General features: G+C 27.8%; 4 non-coding genes across 4 annotated transcripts; all 4 read left to right on the forward strand.

Moving 5' to 3' along the window:
- Window positions 1–21760: 21760 nt before the first annotated feature.
- On the forward strand, window positions 21761–21832 carry TRNAP-AGG (transfer RNA proline (anticodon AGG)). The gene has a single exon. It is a non-coding gene; the product is annotated as a tRNA-Pro (tRNA).
- A 916-nt stretch (window positions 21833–22748) lies between these two features.
- On the forward strand, window positions 22749–22820 carry TRNAP-AGG (transfer RNA proline (anticodon AGG)). The gene has a single exon. It is a non-coding gene; the product is annotated as a tRNA-Pro (tRNA).
- Window positions 22821–23738: 918 nt separating this feature from the next.
- TRNAP-AGG (transfer RNA proline (anticodon AGG)) lies at window positions 23739–23810 on the forward strand. The gene has a single exon. It is a non-coding gene; the product is annotated as a tRNA-Pro (tRNA).
- A 916-nt stretch (window positions 23811–24726) lies between these two features.
- TRNAP-AGG (transfer RNA proline (anticodon AGG)) lies at window positions 24727–24798 on the forward strand. The gene has a single exon. It is a non-coding gene; the product is annotated as a tRNA-Pro (tRNA).
- The last annotated feature ends 385 nt before the right edge of the window (window positions 24799–25183 follow it).

Consider the following 25183-nt stretch of genomic DNA (forward strand, 5'->3'; position numbering starts at 1 on the left):
ATGTATATATGTATCATGAAACATGAATCATGAATTGAATCATGAATTATGAATTCAATCATGAATCATGAATCATGAATTGAATAATGAATCATGAATTGAATCATTAATCATGAATCAAATCATGAATCATGAATTGAATCATGAATCACTAATTGAATCATGATTCATGAATTGAATCATGAATCATGAATTGAATCATTAATCATGAATCAAATCATGAATCATGAATTGAATCATGAATTGTGAATTGAATCATGAATCATGAAGCGAATCATGAATCATGAATCATGAATTGAATCATGAATCATGAATTGAATCATGAATCATGAATTGAATCATTAATCATGAATCAAATCATGAATCATGAATTAAATCATGAATCATGAATCATGAATTGAATCATGAATCATGAATCATGAATCATGAATCATGACCCATGAATTGAATCATGAATTATGAATCATAAATTGAATCATGAATTGAATCATTAATTGAATCATGAATCATGAATCATGAATTGAATCATGAATCATGAATCATGAATTGAATCATGAATCATGAATTGAATCATGAATCATGAATCATGAATCATGAATCATGAATTGAATCATGAATCATAAATTGAAGCATGAATCATGAAATGAATCATGAAAGAAATCATGAATCATGATTTCAATCAAGAATTGAATCATAAATCATGAAATGAATCATGAAATGAATCATGAATCACAAATTGAATCATGAATCATGAATCATGAATAATGAATCATGAATTGAATCATGAATCATGAATTGAATCATGAATCATGTATCAAGAATTGAATCATGAATCATGAATCGAATCATGAATCATGAATTGAATCATGAATCGAATCATGAATCATGAATCGAATCATGAATCATGAATCGAATCATGAATCATGAATCGAATCATGAATCATGAATTGAATCATGAATTAAGAATCATTAATCATGAATCGAATCATGAATCATGAATTGAATCATGAATTGAATCATGAATCATTAATTAAAACATGAATCATGAATTGAATCATGATTTAAAACATGAATTATTAATTGAATCATGAATCATGAATTGAATCATAAATTGAATCATGAATCGAGAATCAGGAAATAAATCATGAATTGAATCAAGATTCATGAACCATGAATTGAATCATGAATCATGAATCATGAATTGAATCATAAAACATGAATCATGAATTGAATCATGAATCATGAATCATGAATTGAATCATGAATCATGAATTAAGAATTGAATCATGAATCATGAATCATAAATTGAATCATGAATCATAAATTGTATCATGAATCATGAAATGAATCATGAAATAAATCATGAATCATGAATTAAATCATAAAACATGGATCATGAATTGAATCATGAATCATGAATTGAATCATGAATCATGAATCATGAATCATGAATCATGAATTGAATCATGAATCATAAATTGAAGCATGAATCATGAAATGAATCATGAAAGAAATCATGAATCATGATTTCAATCAAGAATTGAATCATAAATCATGAAATGAATCATGAAATGAATCATGAATCACAAATTGAATCATGAATCATGAATCATGAATAATGAATCATGAATTGAATCATGAATCATGAATTGAATCATGAATCATGTATCAAGAATTGAATCATGAATCATGAATCGAATCATGAATCATGAATTGAATCATGAATCGAATCATGAATCATGAATCGAATCATGAATCATGAATCGAATCATGAATCATGAATTGAATCATGAATCATGAATTGAATCATGAATTAAGAATCATTAATCATGAATCGAATCATGAATCATGAATTGAATCATGAATTGAATCATGAATCATTAATTAAAACATGAATCATGAATTGAATCATGATTTAAAACATGAATTATTAATTGAATCATGAATCATGAATTGAATCATAAATTGAATCATGAATCGAGAATCAGGAAATAAATCATGAATTGAATCAAGATTCATGAACCATGAATTGAATCATGAATCATGAATCATGAATTGAATCATAAAACATGAATCATGAATTGAATCATGAATCATGAATCATGAATTGAATCATGAATCATGAATTAAGAATTGAATCATGAATCATGAATCATAAATTGAATCATGAATCATAAATTGAATCATGAATCATGAAATGAATCATGAAATAAATCATGAATCATGAATTAAATCATAAAACATGGATCATGAATTGAATCATGAATCATGAATCATGAATTGAATCATGAATCATGAATCAAGAATTGAATCATGAATCATGAATCAAATCATGAATCATGAATTGAATCATGAATCGAATCATGAATCATGAATCGAATCATGAATCATGAATCAAATCATGAATCATGAATCGAATCATGAATTAAGAATCATGAATCATGAATTGAATCATGAATCATGAATTGAATCATGAATTGAATCATGAATCATGAATTAAAACATGAATCATGAATTGAATCATGATTTAAAACATGAATTATTAATTGAATCATGAATCATGAATTGAATCATGAATTGAATCATGAATCAAGAATCATGAAATAAATCATGAATTGAATCAAGATTCATGAACCATGAATTGAATCATGAAATAAATCACGAATCATGAATTAAATCATAAAACATGAATCATGAATTAAATCATGAATCATCAATCATGAATTCAATCATGAATCATGAATTAAGAATTGAATCATGAATAATGAATCGAATCATGAATTATGAATTGAATCATGAATCATGAATCATGAATCGAATCATGAATCGCAAATCATGAATTAAATTATGAATCATGAATTATGAATCGAATCATGAATCACAAATCATGAATTAAATCATGAATCATGAATCATAATATGAATCAGGAAACATGAAGGAAATCATGAAACATGAATCATGAATTGAATCATGAATTATGAATTCAATCATGAATCATGAATCATGAATTGAATAATGAATCATGAATTGAATCATTAATCATGAATCAAATCATGAATCATGAATTGAATCATGAATCACTAATTGAATCATGATTCATGAATTGAATCATGAATCATGAATTGAATCATTAATCATGAATCAAATCATGAATCATGAATTGAATCATGAATCATGAATTGAATCATGAATCATGAAGCGAATCATGAATCATGAATCATGAATTGAATCATTAATCATGAATCAAATCATGAATCATGAATTAAATCATGAATCATGAATCATGAATTGAATCATGAATCATGAATCATGAATCATGAATTATGACCCATGAATTGAATCATGAATCATGAATCATGAATTGAATCATGAATTATGAATCATAAATTGAATCATGAATTGAATCATTAATTGAATCATGAATCATGAATCATGAATTGAATCATGAATCATGAATCATGAATTGAATCATGAATCATGAATTGAATCATGAATCATGAATCATGAATCATGAATCATGAATTGAATCATGAATCATAAATTGAAGCATGAATCATGAAATGAATCATGAAAGAAATCATGAATCATGATTTCAATCAAGAATTGAATCATAAATCATGAAATGAATCATGAAATGAATCATGAATCACAAATTAAATCATGAATCATGAATCATGAATAATGAATCATGAATTGAATCATGAATCATGAATTGAATCATGAATCATGTATCAAGAATTGAATCATGAATCATGAATCGAATCATGAATCATGAATTGAATCATGAATCGAATCATGAATCATGAATCGAATCATGAATCATGAATCGAATCATGAATCATGAATCGAATCATGAATCATGAATTGAATCATGAATTAAGAATCATTAATCATGAATCGAAATCATGAATCATGAATTGAATCATGAATTGAATCATGAATCATTAATTAAAACATGAATCATGAATTGAATCATGATTTAAAACATGAATTATTAATTGAATCATGAATCATGAATTGAATCATAAATTGAATCATGAATCGAGAATCAGGAAATAAATCATGAATTGAATCAAGATTCATGAACCATGAATTGAATCATGAATCATGAATCATGAATTGAATCATAAAACATGAATCATGAATTGAATCATGAATCATGAATCATGAATTGAATCATGAATCATGAATTAAGAATTGAATCATGAATCATGAATCATAAATTGAATCATGAATCATAAATTGAATCATGAATCATGAAATGAATCATGAAATAAATCATGAATCATGAATTAAATCATAAAACATGGATCATGAATTGAATCATGAATCATGAATTGAATCATGAATCATGAATCATGAATCATGAATCATGAATTGAATCATGAATCATAAATTGAAGCATGAATCATGAAATGAATCATGAAAGAAATCATGAATCATGATTTCAATCAAGAATTGAATCATAAATCATGAAATGAATCATGAAATGAATCATGAATCACAAATTGAATCATGAATCATGAATCATGAATAATGAATCATGAATTGAATCATGAATCATGAATTGAATCATGAATCATGTATCAAGAATTGAATCATGAATCATGAATCGAATCATGAATCATGAATTGAATCATGAATCGAATCATGAATTAAGAATCATGAATCATGAATTGAATCATGAATCATGAATTGAATCATGAATTGAATCATGAATCATGAATTAAAACATGAATCATGAATTGAATCATGATTTAAAACATGAATTATTAATTGAATCATGAATCATGAATTGAATCATGAATTGAATCATGAATCAAGAATCATGAAATAAATCATGAATTGAATCAAGATTCATGAACCATGAATTGAATCATGAAATAAATCACGAATCATGAATTAAATCATAAAACATGAATCATGAATTAAATCATGAATCATGAATCATGAATTCAATCATGAATCATGAATTAAGAATTGAATCATGAATAATGAATCGAATCATGAATTATGAATTGAATCATGAATCATGAATCATGAATCGAATCATGAATCGCAAATCATGAATTAAATTATGAATCATGAATTATGAATCGAATCATGAATCACAAATCATGAATTAAATCATGAATCATGAATCATAATATGAATCAGGAAACATGAAGGAAATCATGAAACATGAATCATGAATTGAATCATGAATTATGAATTCAATCATGAATCATGAATCATGAATTGAATAATGAATCATGAATTGAATCATTAATCATGAATCAAATCATGAATCATGAATTGAATCATGAATCACTAATTGAATCATGATTCATGAATTGAATCATGAATCATGAATTGAATCATTAATCATGAATCAAATCATGAATCATGAATTGAATCATGAATCATGAATTGAATCATGAATCATGAAGCGAATCATGAATCATGAATCATGAATTGAATCATGAATCATGAATTGAATCATTAATCATGAATCAAATCATGAATCATGAATTAAATCATGAATCATGAATCATGAATTGAATCATGAATCATGAATCATGAATCATGAATCATGACCCATGAATTGAATCATGAATCATGAATCATGAATTGAATCATGAATTATGAATCATAAATTGAATCATGAATTGAATCATTAATTGAATCATGAATCATGAATCATGAATTGAATCATGAATCATGAATCATGAATTGAATCATGAATCATGAATTGAATCATGAATCATGAATCATGAATCATGAATCATGAATTGAATCATGAATCATAAATTGAAGCATGAATCATGAAATGAATCATGAAAGAAATCATGAATCATGATTTCAATCAAGAATTGAATCATAAATCATGAAATGAATCATGAAATGAATCATGAATCACAAATTAAATCATGAATCATGAATCATGAATAATGAATCATGAATTGAATCATGAATCATGAATTGAATCATGAATCATGTATCAAGAATTGAATCATGAATCATGAATCGAATCATGAATCATGAATTGAATCATGAATCGAATCATGAATCATGAATCGAATCATGAATCATGAATCGAATCATGAATCATGAATCGAATCATGAATCATGAATTGAATCATGAATTAAGAATCATTAATCATGAATCGAATCATGAATCATGAATTGAATCATGAATTGAATCATGAATCATTAATTAAAACATGAATCATGAATTGAATCATGATTTAAAACATGAATTATTAATTGAATCATGAATCATGAATTGAATCATAAATTGAATCATGAATCGAGAATCAGGAAATAAATCATGAATTGAATCAAGATTCATGAACCATGAATTGAATCATGAATCATGAATCATGAATTGAATCATAAAACATGAATCATGAATTGAATCATGAATCATGAATCATGAATTGAATCATGAATCATGAATTAAGAATTGAATCATGAATCATGAATCATAAATTGAATCATGAATCATAAATTGAATCATGAATCATGAAATGAATCATGAAATAAATCATGAATCATGAATTAAATCATAAAACATGGATCATGAATTGAATCATGAATCATGAATCATGAATTGAATCATGAATCATGAATCATGAATTGAATCATGAATCATAAATTGAAGCATGAATCATGAAATGAATCATGAAAGAAATCATGAATCATGATTTCAATCAAGAATTGAATCATAAATCATGAAATGAATCATGAAATGAATCATGAATCACAAATTGAATCATGAATCATGAATCATGAATAATGAATCATGAATTGAATCATGAATCATGAATTGAATCATGAATCATGTATCAAGAATTGAATCATGAATCATGAATCGAATCATGAATCATGAATTGAATCATGAATCGAATCATGAATCATGAATCGAATCATGAATCATGAATCGAATCATGAATCATGAATCGAATCATGAATCATGAATTGAATCATGAATTAAGAATCATTAATCATGAATCGAATCATGAATCATGAATTGAATCATGAATTGAATCATGAATCAGTAATTAAAACATTAATCATGAATTGAATCATGATTTAAAACATGAATTATTAATTGAATCATGAATCATGAATTGAATCATAAATTGAATCATGAATCGAGAATCAGGAAATAAATCATGAATTGAATCAAGATTCATGAACCATGAATTGAATCATGAATCATGAATCATGAATTGAATCATAAAACATGAATCATGAATTGAATCATGAATCATGAATCATGAATTGAATCATGAATCATGAATTAAGAATTGAATCATGAATCATGAATCATAAATTGAATCATGAATCATAAATTGAATCATGAATCATGAAATGAATCATGAAATAAATCATGAATCATGAATTAAATCATAAAACATGGATCATGAATTGAATCATGAATCATGAATCATGAATTGAATCATGAATCATGAATCAAGAATTGAATCATGAATCATGAATCAAATCATGAATCATGAATTGAATCATGAATCGAATCATGAATCATGAATCGAATCATGAATCATGAATCAAATCATGAATCATGAATCGAATCATGAATTAAGAATCATGAATCATGAATTGAATCATGAATCATGAATTGAATCATGAATTGAATCATGAATCATGAATTAAAACATGAATCATGAATTGAATCATGATTTAAAACATGAATTATTAATTGAATCATGAATCATGAATTGAATCATGAATTGAATCATGAATCAAGAATCATAAAATAAATCATGAATTGAATCAAGATTCATGAACCATGAATTGAATCACAAAATAAATCATGAATCATGAATTAAATCATAAAACATGAATCATGAATTGAATCATGAATCATGAATCATGAATTGAATCATGAATTATGAATCAAGAATTGAATCATAAATCATGAATCGAATCATGAATCATGAATTGAATCATTAATCATGAATCAAATCATGAATCATGAATTGAATCATGAATCTTTAATTGAATCATGATTCATGAATTGAATCATGAATCATGAATTGAATCATTAATCATGAATCAAATCATGAATCATGAATTGAATCATTAATCATGAATTGAATCATGAATCATGAAGCGAATCATGAATCATGAATCATGAATTGAATCATGAATCATGAATTGAATCATTAATCATGAATCAAATCATGAATCATGAATTAAATCATGAATCATGAATCATAATATGAATCAGGAAACATGAAGGAAATCATGAAACATGAATCATGAATTGAATCATGAATTATGAATTCAATCATGAATCAAGAATCATGAATTGAATAATGAATCATGAATTGAATCATTAATCATGAATCAAATCATGAATCATGAATTGAATCATGAATCACTAATTGAATCATGATTCATGAATTGAATCATGAATCATGAATTGAATCATTAATCATGAATCAAATCATGAATCATGAATTGAATCATGAATCATGAATTGAATCATGAATCATGAAGCGAATCATGAATCATGAATCTTGAATTGAATCATGAATCATGAATTGAATCATTAATCATGAATCAAATCATGAATCATGAATTAAATCATGAATCATAAATCATGAATCATGAATTGAATCATGAATCATGACCCATGAATTGAATCATGAATCATGAATCATGAATTGAATCATGAATTATGAATCATAAATTGAATCATGAATTGAATCATTAATTGAATCATGAATCATGAATCATGAATTGAATCATGAATCATGAATTGAATCATGAATCATGAATCATGAATCATGAATCATGAATTGAATCATGAATCATAAATTGAAGCATGAATCATGAAATGAATCATGAAAGAAATCATGAATCATGATTTCAATCAAGAATTGAATCATAAATCATGAAATGAATCATGAAATGAATCATGAATCACAAATTGAATCATGAATCATGAATCGAATCATGAATCATGAATAATGAATCATGAATTGAATCATGAATCATGAATTGAATCATGAATCATGAATCAAGAATTGAATCATGAATCATGAATCGAATCATGAATCATGAATTGAATCATGAATCGAATCATGAATCATGAATCGAATCATGAATCCTGAATCGAATCATGAATCATGAATCGAATCATGAATCATGAATTGAATCATGAATTAAGAATCATTAATCATGAATCGAATCATGAATCATGAATTGAATCATGAATTGAATCATGAATCATGAATTAAAACATGAATCATGAATTGAATCATGATTTAAAACATGAATTATTAATTGAATCATGAATCATGAATTGAATCATAAATTGAATCATGAATCGAGAATCAGGAAATAAATCATGAATTGAATCAAGATTCATGAACCATGAATTGAATCATGAATCATGAATTGAATCATAAAACATGAATCATGAATTGAATCATGAATCATGAATCATGAATTGAATCATGAATCATGAATTAAGAATTGAATCATGAATCATGAATCATAAATTGAATCATGAATCATAAATTGAATCATGAATCATGAAATGAATCATGAAATAAATCATGAATCATGAATTAAATCATAAAACATGGATCATGAATTGAATCATGAATCATGAATCATGAATTGAATCATGAATCGTGAATCAAGAATTGAATCATGAATCATGAATCAAATCATGAATCATGAATTGAATCATGAATCGAATCATGAATCATGAATCGAATCATGAATCATGAATCAAATCATGAATCATGAATCGAATCATGAATTAAGAATCATGAATCATGAATTGAATCATGAATCATGAATTGAATCATGAATTGAATCATGAATCATGAATTAAAACATGAATCATGAATTGAATCATGATTTAAAACATGAATTATTAATTGAATCATGAATTGAATCATGAATTGAATCATGAATCAAGAATCATGAAATAAATCATGAATTGAATCAAGATTCATGAACCATGAATTGAATCACAAAATATATCATGAATCATGAATTAAATCATAAAACATGAATCATGAATTGAATCATGAATCATGAATCATGAATTGAATCATGAATTATGAATCAAGAATTGAATCATGAATCATGAATCGAATCATGAATCATGAATTGAATTATGAATCATGAATCATGAATTGAATAATGAATAAAATCATGAATCATGAATTGAATCATGAATGATGAATCGAATCATAAATCATGAATTGAATCATGAATTAGGAATCATGAATCATGAATTAAGAATCATGAATCATGAATTGAATCATGAATCAGGAATTGAATCATGAATTGAATCATTAATCATGAATTAAAATATGAATCATGAATTGAATCATGATTTAAAACATGAATTATGAATTAAATCATGAATCATGAATCATGAATTGAATCTTGAATCATGAATCGAATCATGAATCATGAATCGAATCATGAATCATGAATTATAAATCGAATCTCGAATCATGATTCGAATCAAGAATCATGAATCGAATCATGAATCGAATCATGAATCACAAATCATGAATTGAATTATGAATCATGAATTATGAATCGAATCATGAATCACAAATCATGAATTAAATCATGAAATGAATCATGAATCATGAATTGAATCATGAATCATGAATTGAATCATGAATCATGAATTGAATCATTAATCATGAATCAAATCATGAATCATGAATTGAATCATTAATCATGAATCATGAATTGAATCATGAATCATGAATCAAATCATGAATCATGAATTGAATCATGAATCATGAATCATGAATTGAATCATGAATCATGAATCATGAATTGAATCATGAATTATGAATCATAAATTGAATCATGAATTGAATCATTAATTGAATTATGAATCATGAATTGAATCATGAATCATGAATTGAATCATGAATCGTGAATCATGAATTGAATCATGAATCGTGAATCATGAATCATGAATCATGAATTGAATCATGAATCATAAATTGAATCATGAATCATGAAATGAATCATGAAATAAATCATGAATCATGATTTGAATCAAGAATTGATTCATAAATCATGAAATGAATCATGAAATGAATCATGAATCACAAATTGAATCATGAATCATGAATCGAATCATGAATCATAAATAATGAATCATGAATTGAATCATGAATCATGAATTGAATCATGAATCATGAATCATGAATCATGAATTGAATCATAAATCATGAAAATGAATCATGAAATGAATCATGAATCATGAATTGAATCATGAATCATGAATTGAATCATGAATCATGAATCATGAATTGAATCATGAATCATGAATTGAATCATTAATCATGAATTAAATCATGAATCATGAATTGAATCATTAATCATGAATCATGAATTGAATCATGAATCATGAATCAAATCATGAATCATGAATTGAATCATGAATCATGAATCATGAATTGAATCATGAATCATGAAGCAAATCATGAATCATGAATCATGAATTGAATCATGAATCATGACCCATGAATTGAATCATGAATCATGAATCATGAATTGAATCATGAATTATGAATCATAAATTGAATCATGAGTTGAATCATTAATTGAATCATGAATCATGAATCATGAATTGAATCATGAATCATGAAATGAATCATGAATCATGAATTGAATCATGAATCGTGAATCATGAATCATGAATCATGAATTGAATCATGAATCATAAATTGAATCATGAATCATGAAATGAATCATGAAATAAATCATGAATCATGATTTGAATCAAGAATTGAATCATAAATCATGAAATGAATCATGAAATGAATCATGAATCACAAATTGAATCATGAATCATGAATCGAATCATGAATCATGAATAATGAATCATGAATTGAATCATGAATCATGAATTGAATCATGATTCATGAATTGAATCATGAATTAAGAATCATGAATCATGAATCGAATCATGAATCATGAATTGAATCATGAATCATGAATTAAAACATGAATCATGAATTGAATCATGATTTAAAACATGAATTATTAATTGAATCATGAATCATGAATTGAATCATGAATTGAATCATGAATCAAGAATCATGAAATAAATCATGAATTAAATCAAGATTCATGAACCATGAATTGAATCATGAAATAAATCATGAATCATGAATTAAATCATAAAACATGAATCATGAATTGAATCATGAATCATGAATCATGAATTCAATCATGAATCATGAATTAAGAATTGAATCATGAATAATGAATCGAATCATGAATCATGAATTGAATCATGAATCATGAATCATGAATCGAATCATGAATCGCAAATCATGAATTAAATTATGAATCATGAATTATGAATCGAATCATGAATCACAAATCATGAATTAAATCATGAATCATGAATCATAATATGAATCAGGAAACATGAAGGAAATCATGAAACATGAATCATGAATTGAATCATGAATTATGAATTCAATCATGAATCATGAATCATGAATTGAATCATGAATCATGAATTGAATCATTAATCATGAATCAAATCATGAATCATGAATCACTAATTGAATCATGAATCATGAATTGAATCATGAATCATGAATTGAATCATTAATCATGAATCAAATCATGAATCATGAATTGAATCATGAATCATGAATCATGAATTGAATTATGAATCATGAAGCGAATCATGAATCATGAATCATGAATCAAATCATGAATCATGAATTAAATCATGAATCATGAATCATGAATCATGAATTGAATCATGAATCATGAATCATGAATCATGAATCATGAATCATGACCCATGAATTGAATCATGAATCATGAATTGAATCATGAATTATGAATCATAAATTGAATCATGAATTGAATCATGAATCATGAATCATGAATCATGAATCATGAATTGAATCATGAATCATAAATTGAAGCATGAATCATGAAATGAATCATGAAAGAAATCATGAATCATGAAAGAAATCATGAATCATGATTTCAATCAAGAATTGAATCATAAATCATGAAATGAATCATGAATCACAAATTGAATCATGAATCATGAATCAAATCATGAATCATGAATAATGAATCATGAATTGAATCATGAATCATGAATTGAATCATGAATCATGAATCAAGAATTGAATCATGAATCATGAATTGAATGATGAATCGAATCATGAATCATGAATCGAATCATGAATCATGAATCGAATCATGAATCATGAAGTGAATCATGAATTAAGAATCATTAATCATGAATCGAATCATGAATCATGAATTGAATCATGAATTGAATCATGAATCATGAATTAAAACATGAATCATGAATTGAATCATGATTTAAAACATGAATTATTAATTGAATCATGAATTGAATCATAAATTGAATCATGAATCGAGAATCAGGAAATAAATCATGAATTGAATCAAGATTCATGAACCATGAATTGAATCATGAAATAAATCATGAATCATGAATTAAATCATAAAACATGAATCATGAATTGAATCATGAATCATGAATCATGAATTGAATCATGAATCATGAATTAAGAATTGAATCATGAATCATGAATCATAAATTGAATCATGAATCATGAAATGAATCATGAAATAAATCATGAATCATGAATTAAATCATAAAACATGGATCATGAATTGAATCATGAATCATGAATCATGAATTGAATCATGAATCATGAATCAAGAATTGAATCATGAATCATGAATCAAATCATGAATCAAGAATTGAATCATGAATCGAATCATGTTTCATGAATCGAATCATGAATCATGAATCAAATCATGAATCATGAATCGAATCATGAATCATGAATTGAATCATGAATTAAGAATCATGAATCATGAATTGAATCATGAATCATGAATTGAATCATGAATTGAATCATGAATCATGAATTAAAACATGAATCATGAATTGAATCATGATTTAAAACATGAATTATTAATTTAATCATGAATCATGAATTGAATCATGAATTGAATCATGAATCAAGAATCATGAAATAAATCATGAATTGAATCAAGATTCATGAACCATGAATTGAATCACGAAATAAATCATGAATCATGAATTAAATCATAAAACATGAATCATGAATTGAATCATGAAACATGAATCATGAATTGAATCATGAATCATGAATCAAGAATTGAATCATGAATCATGAATCGAATCATGAATCATGAATTGAATTATGAATCATGAATCATGAATTGAATAATGAATAAAATCATGAATCATGAATTGAATCATGAATGATGAATCGAATCATAAATCATGAATTGAATCATGAATTAGGAATCATGAATCATAAATTAAGAATCATGAATCATGAATTGAATCATGAATCAGGAATTGAATCATGAATTGAATCATTAATCATGAATTAAAATATGAATCATGAATTGAATCATGATTTAAAACAGTAATTATGAATTGAATCATGAATCATGAATCATGAATTGAATCTTGAATCATGAATCGAATCATGAATCATGAATCGAATCATGAATCATGAATTATAAATCAAATCTCGAATCATGATTCGAATCAAGAATCATGAATCGAATCATGAATCGAATCATGAATCACAAATCATGAATTGAATTATGAATCATGAATTATGAATCGAATCATGAATCACAAATCATGAATTAAATCATGAAATGAATCATGAATCATGAATTGAATCATGAATCATGAATCATGAATTGAATCATGAATCATGAATCAAATCATGAATCATGAATTGAATCATTAATCATGAATCATGAATTGAATCATGAATCATGAATCAAATCATGAATCATGAATTGAATCATGAATCATGAATCATGAATTGAATCATGAATCATGAATCATGAATTAGGAATCATGAATCATGAATTAAGAATCATGAATTATGAATTGAATCATGAATCAGGAATTGAATCATGAATTGAATCATTAATCATGAATTAAAATATGAATCATGAATTGAATCATGATTTAAAACATGAATTATGAATTGAATCATGAATCATGAATTGAATCTTGAATCATGAATCGAATCATGAATCATGAATCGAATCATGAATCATGAATTATAAATCGAATCTCAAATCATGATTCGAATCAAGAATCATGAATCGAATCATGAATTATGAATCGAATCATGAATCACAAATCATGAATTGAATTATGAATCATGAATTATGAATCGAATCATGAATCACAAATCATGAATTAAATCATGAATTGTGAATCATAAAATGAATCATGAATCATGAAGGAAATCATGAATCATGAATCATGAATTGAATCATAAATCATGAAATGAATCATGAAATGAATCATGAATCATGAATTGAATCATGAATCATGAATTGAATCATGAATCATGAATTGAATCATGAATCATGAATCATGAATTGAATCATTAATCATGAATCAAATCATGAATCATGAATTGAATCATTAATCATGAATCATGAATCAAATCATGAATCATGAATTGAATCATGAATCATGAATCATGAATCATGAAGCAAATCATGAATCATGAATCATGAATTGAATCATGAATCATGACCCATGAATTGAATCATGAATCATGAATCATGAATTGAATCATGAATTATGAATCATAAATTGAATCATGAATTGAATCAATAATTGAATCATGAATCATGAATCATGAATTGAATCATGAATCATGAATTGAATCATGAATCATAAATTGAATCATGAATCATGAAATGAATCATGAAATAAATCATGAATCATGATTTGAATCAAGTATTGAATCATAAATCATGAAATGAATCATGAAATGAATCATGAATCACAAATTGAATCATGAATCATGAATTGAATCATGAATCATGAATTGAATCATGAATCATGAATTGAATCATGAATTAAGAATCATGAATCATGAATCGAATCATGAATCATGAATTGAATCATGAATCATGAATTAAAACATGAATCATGAATTGAATCATGATTTAAAACATGAATTATTAATTGAATCATGAATCATGCCTTAGCGATGGCATTGTTTAGGGTGAATTGATTGGCTGCATTTTTGTGAGTCCTGCATAATCGCTGCCTTCTGTAGGCAGGTGATAGGTGCACTTTAAAGTTGTAACACAGTAATCGCACTTTCAATGTAATACAGCACATTAAACAATATTTAACAATGACATTTGCAACAGGGAACTCAACTTGATGATAATAGTAAAATACAATAAAAATGATGGTAATATGTCTATAAAAGTTAAGTTTTAAAATAGCCACTTTTGTTCATTAGGAACAAGTATGTATTAAAAGGAAAGCATAAGCTATGCAGTTTAAGGATATTAATATTATTTTTATTGTTATTGTCGATTATATATATGGCAACACAAAATCCAGCAGTGCCGTACAGTGAGCGTAGTACATAAAACATAGGGACAGATTCAATTGTAAAAAAAAATGGCAGCATAGTGTCCCGGAACGGCCACGAGACAATTTGTTTTAGTGAAATATCCGCTCACTTTTCACAGCCACAATGTTCATTAATTGAATCTGCCCCACAGAGGTCCGATAAGCAAAATGCAGAAAATTCAATATGATGCACAAGGTGGACAAGGTGGGAACAGACCAGAAAACAGGAGGAGAGAGCTTACAATCCAATATACGGTAATTTTCATTAATATGATTCTCATTCTCATTAATGGTGCATATCGATACTAATATTTGTTACTGGTGTTTAAGGAAGTTACTAGTCCAGTTTCCATCAAGAATTGAGAATCGTTTCTGTATATTCAGGTCTGATGCGAGATATCTGGAAGAAATTCAGCAGATTAAGTACTGGGGGCTCAATATCAGAGAGGAGGGGGTGCTGCTGATTTGTACAATTATATAATCAGAGAACTGTTTGATCATCTAAAATATCCATTGTGTTTACACTAGAGAGGACATTACTCCATATAGCAAAAGGTTTTTTTTGTATCTCAGTGTCACAAGTATATTGTTGTATTATTATTTTAACCCAATCACTGAATCTGAAAAAGTTATTTAATAAAATTCACAATAGACTATTGCTACTAGGAGCTGTCCATGGTGCTGTCCGAGAATCCTGTATTCTGTTACCTACACTCAGAGCCTCATTTACAGGAGCTGTCCATGGTGCTGTCCGAGAATCCTGTATTCTGTTACCTACACTCAGAGCCTTATTTACAGGAGCTGTCCATGGTGCTGTCCGAGAATCCTGTATTCTGTTACCTACACTCAGAGCCTTATTTACAGGAGCTGTCCATGGTGCTGTCCGAGAATCCTGTATTCTGTTACCTACACTCAGAGCCTCATTTACAGGAGCTGTCCATGGTGCTGTCTGAGAATCCTGTATTTACTATCTGATTTTGCATGTAGCACACAAATACTGGAGGTTTATTTTTACACTGCAAATTTGGCTTGAGATAGGAGTCTCACATTCCCACTTTAATTTGTCCACACATTTAAATTTGCCCTCCCCTCATGCAGCTCAATATGGTTCTGCCATGGTGCAAAACTGCATCTTTTAGCTGGATTATTCCCCAGAAAAACCCAAACACTGTAGGCATCATATATAATAAAATTGCAATATTGAAATGGGTTTACATTGTAAAATGTCTAGTTAAAGGTAATATTTTCTATACTTTACAAGTTTCTTTTTGTCAGAATTAAATTTTTAAAATAATTACTTCTTTTTGCTTTTAAAAATTCGAAAAACGCACTTAAATCTTTGCTTCTGAATAGCTTGTTGGTCTAGGGGTATGATTCTCGCTTAGGGTGTGAGAGGTCCCGGGTTCAAATCGCGGACGAGCCCATGACTCCTTGTCATTTTCATCTTATTGTTTTTAGTTGATTCAGTAAAGCTAGCCATTTGAAGTTAGATTTTGTCAATTTCCAAAAATAGCTCTCATAACATTGTCCAAAACAAAATCCCTATGTATTAATGGGATGATTCTTAGTTAATGTTTCAAAAAGTCTCATGTGCCCAAACTGAATGAGACTATTCTTTGCAAGTACTTATGAATCTTGGCTTTATGATTTTCAAGTGAGTAAATTTAGTAAAATGTGACTCCTATGGTTACATTTTCGATGACTTGTACATTTCTTTTCTATAGAAGACAGTAGTGTTCCTAAATAAATCTATATTAACTTAAGATATGAATAAATAAAGTCTTTCTTTTGAGTGTCTTTATTATTTACAGATATGATACTAATAAAGAGTAAGTACTTTGTAGGTACTGTGATTCTTGGCTTTCAAATTTTCAGATGTGAATGCTTAGAAAAATCTCAAGATCAACAATATGTTATATTAATAAAAACTTACACTTTCATAAGTGCATACTTCGTAAGAAAATCAACCATATGGAACCATATCAGATAAACAAATCTCTCCAACGTAGATGACCTGGAGTGTATTTAAAGAACAGTCTCATTTTGACACAAAACACAGCTAAATCATGTTCTCTTGTGTTGCTTATTGGTCTAAAAACGTACTTCTCACATAGAGTGTGATAGATTCTCTAATTATTCCCCAGAAAAACTCAAACACTGTAGGCATCATATATAATAAAATTGCAATATTGAAATGGGTTTACATTGTAAAATGTCTAGTTAAAGGGAATATTTTCTCTACTTTACAAGTTTATTTTTGTGAGAAATAAATTTTTAAAATAATTACTTCTTTTTGCTTTTAAAAATTCGAAAAACGCACTTAAATTTTTGCTTGTGAATGACTCGTTGGTGTAGGGGTATGATTCTCGCTTAGGATGCAAGAGATCACGGGTTCAAATCCCGGACGAGCCCATGTCATTTTCATCTTATTGTTTTTAGTTGATTCAGTAAAGCTAGCCATTTGAAGTTAGATTTTGTCAATTTCCAAAAATAGCTCTCATAACATTGTCCAAAACAAAATCCCTATGTATTAATGGGATGATTCTTAGTTAATGTTTCAAAAAGTCTCATGTGCCCAAACTGAATGAGACTATTCTTTGCAGGTACTTATGAATCTTGGCTTTATGATTTTCAAGTGAGTAAATTTAGTAAAATGTGACTCCTATGGTTACATTTTCGATGACTTGTACATTTCTTTTCTATAGAAGACAGTAGTGTTCCTAAATAAATCTATATTAACTTAAGATATTAATAAATAAAGTCTTTCTTTTGAGTGTCTTTATTATTTACAGATATGATACTAATAAAGAGTAGGTACTTTGTAGGTACTGTGATTCTTGGCTTTCAAATTTTCAGATGTGAATGCTTAGAAAAATCTCAACATCAACAATATGTTATATTAATAAAAACTTACAATTTCATAAGTGCATACTTCTTAAGAAAATTAACCATATGGAACCATATCAGATAAACAAATCTCTCCAACGTAGATGACCTGGAGTGTATTTAAAGAACAGTCTCATTTTGACAGAAAACACAGCTAAATCATGTTCTCTTGTGTTGCTTATTTCTCTAAAAACGTACTTCTCACATAGAGTGTGATAGATACTCTGATTATTCCCCAGAAAAACCCAAACACTGTAGGCATCATATATAATAAAATTGCAATATTGAAATGGGTTTACATTGTAAAATGTCTAGTTAAAGGGAATTTTTTCTATACTTTACAAGTTTCTTTTTGTGAGAAATAAATTTTTAAAAAAATTACTTCTTTTTGCTTTTAAAAATTCGAAAAACGCACTTAAATTTTTGCTTCTGAATGGCTCGTTGGTCCAGGGGTATGATTCTCGCTTAGGGTGCGAGAGGTCCCGGGTTCAAATCCCAGATGAGCCCATGACTCCTTGTCATTTTCATCTTATTGTTTTTAGTTGATTCAGTAAAGCTAGCCATTTGAAGTTAGATTTTGTCAATTTCCCAAAATAGCTCTCATAACATTGTCCAAAACAAAATCCCTATGTATTAATAGGATGATTCTTAGTCAATGTTTCAAAAAGTCTCATGTGCCCAAACTGAATGAGACTATTCTTTGCAGGTACTTATGAATCTTGGCTTTATGATTTTTGAAGTGAGAAAATTTAGTAAAATGTGACTCCTATGGTTACATTTTCGATGACTTGTACATTTCTTTTCTATAGAAGACAGTAGTGTTCCTAAATAAATCTATATTAACTTAAGATATGAATAAATAAAGTCTTTCTTTTGAGTGTCTTTATTATTTACAGATATGATACTAATAAAGAGTAGGTACTTTGTAGGTACTGTGATTCTTGGCTTTCAAATTTTCAGATGTGAATGCTTAGAAAAAGCTCAACATCAACAATATGTTATATTAATAAAAACTTACACTTTCATAAGTGCATACTTCGTAAGAAAATCAACCATATGGAACCATATCAGATAAACAAATCTCTCCAACGTAGATGACCTGGAGTGTATTTAAAGAACAGTCTCATTTTGACACAAAACACAGCTAAATCATGTTCTCTTGTGTTGCTTATTGGTCTAAAAACGTACTTCTCACATAGAGTGTGATAGATTCTCTGATTATTCCCCAGAAAAACTCAAACACTGTAGGCATCATATATAATAAAATTGCAATATTGAAATTGGTTTACATTGTAAAATGTCTAGTTAAAGGGAATATTTTCTCTACTTTACAAGTTTCTTTTTGTGAGAAATAAATTTTTAAAATAATTACTTCTTTTTGCTTTTAAAAATTCGAAAAACGCACTTAAATTTTTGCTTGTGAATGACTCGTTGGTCTAGGGGTATGATTCTCGCTTAGGATGCAAGAGATCCCGGGTTCAAATCCCGGACGAGCCCATGACTCCTTGTCATTTTCATCTTATTGTTTTTAGTTGATTCAGTAAAGCTAGCCATTTGAAGTTAGATTTTGTCAATTTCCCAAAATAGCTCTCATAACATTGTCCAAAACAAAATCCCTATGTATTAATAGGATGATTCTTAGTCAATGTTTCAAAAAGTCTCATGTGCCCAAACTGAATGAGACTATTCTTTGCAGGTACTTATGAATCTTGGCTTTATGATTTTTGAAGTGAGAAAATTTAGTAAAATGTGACTCCTATGGTTACATTTTCGATGACTTGTACATTTCTTTTCTATAGAAGACAGTAGTGTTCCTAAATAAATCTATATTAACTTAAGATATGAATAAATAAAGTCTTTCTTTTGAGTGTCTTTATTATTTACAGATATGATACTAATAAAGAGTAGGTACTTTGTAGGTACTGTGATTCTTGGCTTTCAAATTTTCAGATGTGAATGCTTAGAAAAATCTCAACATCAACAATATTTTATATTTATAAAAACTTACAATTTTATAAGTGCATACTTCGTAAGAAAATCAACCATATGGAACCATATCAGATAAACAAATCTCTCCAACGTAGATGACCTGGAGTGTATTTAAAGAACAGTCTCATTTTGACACAAAACACAGCTAAATCATGTTCTCTTGTGTTGCTTATTGCTCTAAAAACGTACTTCTCACATAGAGTGTGATAGATACTCTGATTATTCCCCAGAAAAACCCAAACACTGTAGGCATCATATATAATAAAATTGCAATATTGAAATGGGTTTACATTGTAAAATGTCTAGTTAAAGGGAATATTTTCTCTACTTTACAAGTTTCTTTTTGTGAGAAATAAATTTTTAAAATAATTACTTCTTTTTGCTTTTAAAAATTCGAAAAACGCACTTAAATTTTTGCTTCTGAATGGCTTGTTGGTCTAGGGGTATGATTCTCGCTTAGGGTGCGAGAGGTCCCGGGTTCAAATCCCGGACGAGCCCATGACTCCTTGTCATTTTCATCTTATTGTTTTTAGTTGATTCAGTAAAGCTAGCCATTTGAAGTTAGATTTTGTCAATTTCTAAAAATAGCTCTCATAACATTGTCCAAAACAAAATCCCTATGTATTAATGGGATGATTCTTAGTTAATGTTTTAAAAAGTCTCATGTGCCCAAACTGAATGAGACTATTCTTTGCAGGTACTTATGAACCTTGGCTTTATGATTTTCAAGTGAGTAAATTTAGTAAAATGTGACTCCTATGGTTATATTTTCAATGACTTGTACATTTCTTTTCTAAAGAAGACAGTAGTGTTCCTAAATAAATCTATATTAACTTAAGATATGAATAAATAAAGTCTTTCTTTTGAGTGTCTTTATTATTTACAGATATGATACTAATAAAGAGTAGGTACTTTGTAGGTACTGTGATTCTTGGCTTTCAAATTTTCAGATGTGAATGCTTAGAAAAATCTCAACATCAACAATATGTTATATTAATAAAAACTTACACTTTCATAAGTGCATACTTTGTAAGAAAATCAACCATATGGAACCATATTAGATAAACAAATCTCTCCAACGTAGATGACCTGGAGTGTATTTAAAGAACAGTCTCATTTTGACACAAAACACAGCTAAATCATGTTCTCTTGTGTTGCTTATTGCTCTAAAAACGTACTTCTCACATAGAGTGTGATAGATTCTCTGATTATTCCCCAGTAAAACCCAAACACTGTAGGCATTATATATAATAAAATTGCAATATTGAAATGGGTTAACATTGTAAAATGTCTAGTTAAAGGGAATATTTTCTCTACTTTACAAGTTTTTTTTGTGAGAAATAAATTTTTAAAATAATAACTTCTTTTTGCTTTTAAAAATTCGAAAAAAGCACCTAAATGTTTGCTTCTGAATGGCTCGTTGGTCTAGGGGTATGATTCTCGCTTAGGGTGCGAGAGGTCCTGGGTTCAAATCCCGGATGAGCCCATGACTCCTTGTCATTTTCATCTTATTGTTTTTAGTTGATTCAGTAAAGCTAGCCATTTGAAGTTAGATTTTGTCAATTTCCAAAAATAGCTCTCATAACATTGTCCAAAACAAAATCCCTATATATTAATGGGATGATTCTTAGTTAATGTTTCAAAAAGTCTCATGTGCCCAAACTGAATGAGACTATTCTTTGCAGGTACTTATGAATCTTGGCTTTATGATTTTTGAAGTGAGAAAATTTAGTAAAATGTGACTCCTATGGTTACATTTTCGATGACTTGTACATTTCTTTTCTATAGAAGACAGTAGTGTTCCTAAATAAATCTATATTAACTTAAGATATGAATAAATAAAGTCTTTCTTTTGAGTGTCTTTATTATTTACAGATATGATACTAATAAAGAGTAGGTACTTTGTAGGTACTGTGATTCTTGGCTTTCAAATTTTCAGATGTGAATGCTTAGAAAAATCTCAACATCAACAATATGTTATATTTATAAAAACTTACAATTTCATAAGTGCATACTTCGTAAGAAAATCAACCATATGGAACCATATCAGATAAACAAATCTCTCCAACGTAGATGACCTGGAGTGTATTTAAAGAACAGTCTCATTTTGACACAAAACACAGCTAAATCATGTTCTCTTGTGTTGCTTATTGCTCTAAAAACGTACTTCTCACATAGAGTGTGATAGATACTCTGATTATTCCCCAGAAAAACCCAAACACTGTAGGCATCATATATAATAAAATTGCAATATTGAAATGGGTTTACATTGTAAAATGTCTAGTTAAAGGGAATATTTTCTCTACTTTACAAGTTTCTTTTTGTGAGAAATAAATTTTTAAAATAATTACTTCTTTTTGCTTTTAAAAATTCGAAAAACGCACTTAAATTTTTGCTTCTGAATGGCTTGTTGGTCTAGGGGTATGATTCTCGCTTAGGGTGCGAGAGGTCCCGGGTTCAAATCCCGGACGAGCCCATGACTCCTTGTCATTTTCATCTTATTGTTTTTAGTTGATTCAGTAAAGCTAGCCATTTGAAGTTAGATTTTGTCAATTTCTAAAAATAGCTCTCATAACATTGTCCAAAACAAAATCCCTATGTATTAATGGGATGATTCTTAGTTAATGTTTTAAAAAGTCTCATGTGCCCAAACTGAATGAGACTATTCTTTGCAGGTACTTATGAACCTTGGCTTTATGATTTTCAAGTGAGTAAATTTAGTAAAATGTGACTCCTATGGTTATATTTTCAATGACTTGTACATTTCTTTTCTAAAGAAGACAGTAGTGTTCCTAAATAAATCTATATTAACTTAAGATATGAATAAATAAAGTCTTTCTTTTGAGTGTCTTTATTATTTACAGATATGATACTAATAAAGAGTAGGTACTTTGTAGGTACTGTGATTCTTGGCTTTCAAATTTTCAGATGTGAATGCTTAGAAAAATCTCAACATCAACAATATGTTATATTAATAAAAACTTACACTTTCATAAGTGCATACTTTGTAAGAAAATCAACCATATGGAACCATATTAGATAAACAAATCTCTCCAACGTAGATGACCTGGAGTGTATTTAAAGAACAGTCTCATTTTGACACAAAACACAGCTAAATCATGTTCTCTTGTGTTGCTTATTGCTCTAAAAACGTACTTCTCACATAGAGTGTGATAGATTCTCTGATTATTCCCCAGAAAAACCCAAACACTGTAGGCATTATATATAATAAAATTGCAATATTGAAATGGGTTAACATTGTAAAATGTCTAGTTAAAGGGAATATTTTCTCTACTTTACAAGTTTTTTTTGTGAGAAATAAATTTTTAAAATAATAACTTCTTTTTGCTTTTAAAAATTCGAAAAAAGCACCTAAATGTTTGCTTCTGAATGGCTTGTTGGTCTAGGGGTATGATTCTCGCTTAGGGTGCGAGAGGTCCTGGGTTCAAATCCCGGATGAGCCCATGACTCCTTGTCATTTTCATCTTATTGTTTTTAGTTGATTCAGTAAAGCTAGCCATTTGAAGTTAGATTTTGTCAATTTCCAAAAATAGCTCTCATAACATTGTCCAAAACAAAATCCCTATATATTAATGGGATGATTCTTAGTTAATGTTTCAAAAAGTCTCATGTGCCCAAACTGAATGAGACTATTCTTTGCAGGTACTTATGAATCTTGGCTTTATGATTTTTGAAGTGAGAAAATTTAGTAAAATGTGACTCCTATGGTTACATTTTCGATGACTTGTACATTTCTTTTCTATAGAAGACAGTAGTGTTCCTAAATAAATCTATATTAACTTAAGATATGAATAAATAAAGTCTTTCTTTTGAGTGTCTTTATTATTT

This window comes from Mixophyes fleayi, unplaced genomic scaffold (assembly GCF_038048845.1).
Source record: "Mixophyes fleayi isolate aMixFle1 unplaced genomic scaffold, aMixFle1.hap1 Scaffold_28, whole genome shotgun sequence".
NCBI classification, from domain to species: Eukaryota; Metazoa; Chordata; class Amphibia; order Anura; family Limnodynastidae; genus Mixophyes; species Mixophyes fleayi.